Genomic DNA, 8063 nt, shown 5'->3' with positions numbered 1-8063 from the left:
AAGCTTTATCAATCAGGGACATTAGGGATAAGTAGAAGTGCTACTCCATATATCTATAATACAAAGTAGCTTGATGTCTCTCCGTATGTGATCTCGGTAACCACTGAACCGTTTTGTTTTCATCAAAAAAATATTTTTTGGCCGTTTAGTAATTGTTAAAATTGACATTTTCTTTGTAATAAAAGAGGTAGAGAAAGGCAAGAAATAGCCTAAAACCACCTAAAGACTTTTCTTCTGAATATAAAATGGCTAAAACCAACTCGGGATCTATGTGAAGTTTCCCGTATACCTACAAACCAAACAATTTCGACTATATAAAGTAGTAAGGTTTTTTAGTTTGTCCCTCACTAATTAATGAACCGATTATTGAGTTCTTCATTTTAGGTAAGCTTTACATAAGTCCCGGGAAAGTTTTAGTCTATTTTCTTTGGAATGATTTAGGTTATTACACTTTCAAATTTATGTATCCCCCTGGACGATGGTGTCTCAGCCACTTGTATAAGTTAAAAATTTACTTTTGAGTGGTAAATTCAACTAAAATACCAACCCCCACATCCCTGCGACAAATGCAGTGATTTATTTTTCCCAGGCACACGGAACTCAGTCGTCCTTATCCGGTCTACAAATCTGATGACGGCCAGGGAGTGAGGGGATATTAGTACCCAAAGTTTTTATAACCAGGCTATCTTATTTGTTGGATCAAAACATTGGGTACTTTTATTGATTAATGTGATTGGTTAATTACAAACTAGTAGAGTCCAAACTTTTTTATTCAAGAATTCAAAGAAGGGTAATTTTGTTTGTTATCATTCGAGACATATACAAGTTTTTCGTCCTGTATGACAGCAGGGATATTAAGGGATAAGACAATTGACAATCAACTGATGTATATCCCCAATGATGATAAACTAAATTACCTCTTATGTAGATAAAAATAAGTCCAGAAGTTTCTTAAGCCAACGAACGAGAATAGTTATTTCTCGCACCGTATTATAAACGGCTTTCCATGGATATAGAATGTACAATTATGAGATTAAAACTAGTTTTTTAGCCCCGAGGTGCCGAAGGCACCGGCTAAAAAAAACTGGTTTTAATCTTAGGATTGTACATTTTTATATTCGTAGGAAGCTGGATATAATACGATGCTAAGGATTCGTATGGATAAGAACCGGTTCCTATCCACCGGATTCGAATGAATACGAGAAAATGTGTTTAAAACATTACAATTTACAGTCCCCTTCCTCACTAGTCTATAATTGACTGACGGATAAGTTAATACATAAATAGTCTTTCTTAAAGTGCTATATATGCAAGCCAAGACATTCCCCTTTTGAGCTACACACATCTGATATAGCAGATGTAAGTACAATTTCAAACAGGTGGAACATAAAATTGCAGTATTTGCTGTTAATGTTAAGAGTAATTCTTAATTATTTGTCGTTTAAAGTTTCTCTCACGGTTTATATATTCAGGGAGAAAGGGAAAGTTTTAAAAAAATAAAATGTATAAGACAATGGACGATAATTTGATGTACGTTGCCATTAGATAAACATAATTACCCCTTATGTAGATTAAAATCATTGGTTAAAAAGATTGAACAAATTCTAGCTTACACCATAGCTTTTAAGCTAACTAATGAGAGAACTTGTGTATAAAACTTTGGGTACCAGTATAATTTATAGTCCAACATACCCTCCTTCCAAGACTAACAATCTTTTATTATCTCATATATTTTCAAGTTCCCAAAGACATTAAGTGTATCTTTTTTATTGTCTATTGCCCTATCCATTAATCCCCTGAATTTCTTAAAATTTTTACCTCTTCCTTCCTTATTAATTAGTCGCCCCCCTTTTTTTTATTTCGCAACACAATTGACTTAATAAAATAGATGACTAGCTTCCTAGGAAGGCACTTAAACCCATGTGATCGGTATCGATTAGAGATTCCTTTAGCAATGAGGTATAATTTTATAGGCGTAGCAACCCTACTAAATCATAAGAAAGTCCGAATGTCTAATGTAAAAGTGTTTTGAGGAGCTTTGGTTTTATGAAAAATGTCATCCATGGTAGTTAATATTAGTTAGGGAGGGGACATTGAGCTGTTTTTTACAATAGTCCCCAAAGTCTTATTATAACGTTTACTTATTTGTTGGCTTAACAACCTTTGAGGACTTTTATGGAACTTTGATTGGTTGGTTCATTAAGTTGTGTATCCAAACATTTCACCCACAAATTGTAATCCAATTAAGGGGTCATTTTGTGTATCATCATTTGGGATATACATCAATTTATCAGCCATTATCTTATCCCTTTAGATCCCATTTATGGGGCAATAGACTGTTAAAAATCTAGGAAATAATCTTAGTTATCTAAATTATTACGTCTATTACGCCACTTCCTAATACTATGAGGTTCTCTGAACTAATTTGAGGTTTTGCAGGCCACACTGCAGCAACAATGCTTTGGACTTAATTGTTAGTGTTCTATTTATTATAAAACTAGAATTCTCATGGTTGGACCAAAACGGAACTTCCGTTAAAGCCGTTTCCAAAATCTTAATAGACAAGGAAAGTATCTTAGACAAGGAAGAAACTGATTCCCAAAGTTTAATAAACAAGAACTCATTTGTTTATTTAAAACTTTGGAAACTATTATTGACTTTTGATTGGTTGGTTCCAATAATTTTATAATACAATAGGGGTAAATTTATTTATCATCATTGGGGATTTACATCAACTTATCTTCCATTGTCTTATCTCTTAAGATTCCTTATGGCCTAACCAAGACGTAACTTCCGTTCAAGCCGTTTCCAAAACAAGCAAAAAATATTTAGGTTGTTCCAAATAGATTCATAAACACCTTCTTCTATTCGTTGATTTAAAAACTTTTATACAATTTTGATTGGTTGGTTTCAAACTAGCAATGTTCAAACTTTTCAACCAATAATTTAAACTACAAAAGATGTTATTTGGTTTCTCGACAGCGAAACTTTCATAATATATCGTCCATTGTCTTATCCCTTAAGATCCCTGACTATTTCTTGACTATTCAGTATTCATTTTAAATTGTCTTATCCCTTAAGATCCATGGCTATTCTATGACTATTCATTATAATTAAAAGTATGAAGTAGAAGGACAAAAATAAGAATTATCTTAGCAATCAAGAATAATAACATCCAATATTAGCAAAGAATTGTTGATGTGTTATTTTTTAATTCTTAAATTTATAAATTACCATTCTTAGATTAAAATTATTGGTAGAAATTGTAAATTACACTGGTACCCAATTAAAGTTTTATTATCTCGTTATCTTATTCGTAGGCTAAATAACTTTGGTTACTTTTATTGAAATGTAATTGGTTAGTAGTGTCTAAACTCTTTAACCAATTATTTCATCATTTTGGATATATATCAAATTATCAACCATTGTCTTATCCCTTAAGATCCCAGAGATTGTCAAACATTGAGACTTAAAGAGAAGCTTTGCTCATGTCCACTTTCTAAAAATTGATCATGTTAATCGTGATGTAAGGATATTTAATATGTATAATTAAACAGCAATGGATGTATTATTACATGGATGTTGCAAACACATTTTCATAAACTCTAAATAAGTGATACTAGAAGCTGACTAAATAACAATTCACCCCATTCTCTCCTCTCCTACTGGATGAACGAACTGATCAATAAATGAGGTCCATATTAACAACATAAATTGACAACAAATTTCACCTGTCAATATATCCACGTATCATATATCCATTTAAACAGCTTTATCTTACACCATTAATTTGTCATTTTTATTCATTGTCGTTTGACAGTAAAATTACTTTTATAAACTTTCTTTAGATGATATTATACCAAGGGAGGGAGGGGGCATTAGACTGTAAATTACACTTGTACCCAACGTTTTATAATGACGTTTTCTAATTCCTTGGTTTTACAACCTTGTGGACTTTTATTGAATTTTGATTAGTTGGTTCATTTAGTTGAGTGTCCTAACGTTTCTTCAACCACCAATTGTAAACTACATAAGGTAATTTTATTTTTCATCATTAGAAATGTACATCAATTTAAATCAGAAAAATGTTTCACTACAGAAAGACGCTTTGTAAATAACACACTGGTTTTACAGTACATAAAATATACTTCTTAAAGATTCAACATTTTTAATTTCGGACTTTTTAATAGTAAAACCTAAGAATTTCTGAAAAAGTCCTGCTTAAAAATAAGATATATTCAAATTATTTTGATTATATACAAAAATTTAAGCAGAGCATAAAGTATTTTAGTACTTGAACTTTGCTTTTGCACGATCTAGAGGCGAATATTTGAACTACATACCTACAAAATAGAAATACAGATTATTTATTTAGAAATAGGATTAAAATGATAGAAAAGATGCATTCATTTAATAATTTATTAAATAAAGATACACAAAATTTGAAACATACCAACAAAATAAAATTCTAAAAATTCCCAGTTAGACAAAGAGAGAGGGGACAATGGGCTGTTTATTATAATAACGTTTTCTTATTTGTTGGCTTAACAACTTTGTATGAGTTTTGATTTGTTGCTTCATTTTGTTGAGTGTTAAAACGTTTTCACCGCTAATTTTAACCAACAGAAGGGGTAGTTTTGTGTATCATCATTGGGGATGCACATCAATTTTTCGGTCATTGTTTTATCCTTTTAGATCCCTGCATTCAACAACTACCCTGAAAATTGTCTAAAACATGCAAATTTTTAAAAGTAGGACTAAAAGAAGAAAAAAAAACATTCTTGGAAATATATAAATAACGAGCATTAATTAAATTTTTTTAATTGATGAAAAAGGTAATGCTCGCTTATTAAAAGTTCTAAAAATTCCTAGTATATTAAAAACATCCCTTTAAATGTACTTCAAGTCAGTTTAAACTTCCTCTAAAATTTTTAGAGGTCATTTAAAATGAGGGCCCTAGCAAAATAGTGTGTTAGACCTTTTGAACTCTAAAAATACTTTTAAACTTTTTCAAGGAGTAAGGGAGGGGACATTGGACTGTAAATTATATTGGTACTCAAAGTTCTCAAAACTTTGGGAACTTTTATTGTGGTGAGATCCAAACTTTTCAACCAATAGTTTTAATCTAAAGAAGGGGTAATCTTAATTATAATCATTGGGAGATGTTGTCAATTTATCCTGGAATGTCTTATCCCTTAAAATCCCTGAATATTTACATGGTATGTATGAGTTTACGATTATTCACACCCAAAATTTATTTGAATCTCATCAAATTTTTTGTGTGTGTGCGTGCAGGGATCTAAAGTGATAAGACAATGGCCGATAAATTGATGTAAATACCCAATGATGACAAACTAAATTACCCTTTCTGTAGATTAAAATTAAACGTATCAACAACTAAATAAACCAACCAATCAAAATTCAGTAAAATGATCCCAAAATTGTAAAGCCAATGAATAAGAAATCGTTATTACAAAACTTTGGGGACTTTGGTGTAATAAGCAGCCCATTGTCCCCCCCCCCCTCTATCTCTGGTATTTGTGTGTGTTAATGAGTTTGACTCTGTGTAAAGATCTGTCTGACTGTGTTAGGCTGGTTTTAGGCTATTTATAAAGTAAATTCGCTTACATATGTAAAATATTATAAACCTAATTTTACCAAAAGGCAAACAACCTTTTTATTTTGAATATTTATTTTGTATTTACTTAATTTTAACTTAAAGTCAAATAAATGCATTAAAAACAAGAATGACAACATCAATAAAATCGAAACAATCACAGCAAATAAAATTATTAAAACATTAGTTTGTCGCTAAAGATCTTAGAAATGGCTTGACTAAATTACCCAGAAAGGGTGGGGACATAGAAATGTAAACTGTTCTGGTACCCCAAGTTATATAAACACAACATCCAATTTGTAGGCTTTAAAACTTTGGGGACTTCAAATACATCAATCTATCGACCATTGTCTTATCCCTTAAGATCCCTAGAAATGCTTTAAGACAAAAGACAAAACTTGTATAGTAGCTGTTCTACTAAATTGAACCTTTTAAAAGGCAGTGAGTAGAAATCAGGGATTTTAAGTGATAGGACAATGGACAATAAATTTATGTACATCCTCATTAATGATAAACAAAATTACACCTACTGTAGATTAAGACCATTGTTCCAATAGGACAAATAAATCAAAATATAAGTAAACAAATGAAAGAACGTGATTATAAAACTTTGGGTACCCAATGTCCCCTACCTTCCTTCCTGGTGGGAACCAAGGGGCAAATAAAAGGCCTTTTTCATGCACTACGATTTTATTCGCAAAATTAAAAAAAAAACGCAGGACAAGTATTCTAAATAATAGGAGCTTTTACTTAACGTACCCTGTTGAGCATTGACACCACCCCCCTTATTTTTTTAAAGGGTTGTAGTGTTTCGTTATTTTGTTAGTTAGGTCAGGTCATATGGGGTACTGAGTAGCCCCGTAGGGGAAATGACACCGCAAGTATACGCCCCACAAGGTTAGGGGTTAGGCATAGAAAAAAAGGAACCGGTATTCTAAATAGTAAGCAGAAAAGACAAACAATTTATTAAAGATTAAAATAAAACTTTTGATAAGAGTTAGGTTTTTATGTTTCTTCGTTAAGATATCAATAACTACTGAGCTGATTAGGTTTTTCACTTTATAGTAGCTTTAACATATATCTCTGGACAGTTTTAGGCTATTTTTATGCACTCCTTTAAAATCAAAGACCCTATATGGTAGGGCCAATTAAGATTTCTATAAAGAATACACAAATAGATTTATAAATTGAGAATTTTAAGCAATTTTAGAGGATAAGTTGCTAAACTAGCATTTTTTTATTTTAAAGTAAAATACCAAAAGCACTTTTGTTTGTTCAGATATGTATATTTATTTTTTGCCCATGCAGTGCATATTTTTGGAAGCGAAGCTACTCTATGTTTTGTGTGAATATGTAAGTCCGTCGGTCCGTAGTGGGGAGGAAGTGGACATAGGACTGTAAATGATAATGGTACCCAAAGTTTTTAAAAGCACATCATCTCCTTCTTTCTATGACTTTGAGTACTCTTGATCAAATCTTGATAGGTAGATTATAGTAGTGTCCAAACTACAAAAGGAGTATTTTTGTTTATCATGATTGGGGGTATATATATATTAATTTATCGTCCATTGTCTTATCCCGTAAGATCCCAGGTACTAACTCACTACGACTCTATTTATTTACAATGTTGTTTCGCTTGTTAAGTGCAATATTGTTCTCGGCTCTTTTAAAACTTTTGCATAAAAAGAATGCATATGAACAATATTATTTTCAAGTTTTTTTTCATAGGTTTCAAATATAAGAGTACGAAAAACAAGAACAAAATCTATAGCAATTTTCTTGAAATTTTTCTAAAATTGTACCCCCCCCCCGTCCTCCTTTCATATGAGATGTTATTAAATATTTAAATATTTATAACTGAAATATCTAAATTATGAATAAGCATCTATTTGTTCATTTAAGCATCCATTATTTTCTTTCGCTACTTGTGGATGTTATCATCCTTATTATAATATTTTTATTAAAATTATTTATTTAGCTACACGTTACTGAAAATTCATAATTTTTCTTCGATTATCTTAAATTTGGTGTATGTTTAAAAATGATTTTGATACAGCTAGCTTTCCCAAACTAAATTATTACCTAGATGCTTTTACACAAAGTGTAGGTTGAGCATGTAACCCCCCCCCCCTATTTTGGAAAAATGGAAAATAGTCTATCCCCTTAGTCCTATACTTGCGGGGCTACCCATTATCAAATATAACATAACCTAACCTGACAAACAAAAACTAACAATCCCTTATCTACAATTAATTTTTAAAATAATAAAGGGGGGGGGGATTCCTTGATCAACAAGGTACTTTATGTGTAAACGCCAATTGTTATCTAAAATTATTTATTTTTATTTTATCTATTTGTAATTCTAGTAATCTTTATTTTATTTTTAGTTGCAATGGGAACTTATCAGGGAGGAAGGAGACATTAGAATGTAAATTATTCTGGTACC

This window comes from Acartia tonsa, chromosome 14 (genome assembly GCF_053477335.1).
Source record: "Acartia tonsa isolate MP-2025a chromosome 14, ASM5347733v1, whole genome shotgun sequence".
NCBI classification, from domain to species: domain Eukaryota; kingdom Metazoa; phylum Arthropoda; class Copepoda; order Calanoida; family Acartiidae; genus Acartia; species Acartia tonsa.
The sequence above is the reverse complement of the archived record's forward strand: the minus strand, read 5'-3'. Positions refer to the sequence as shown.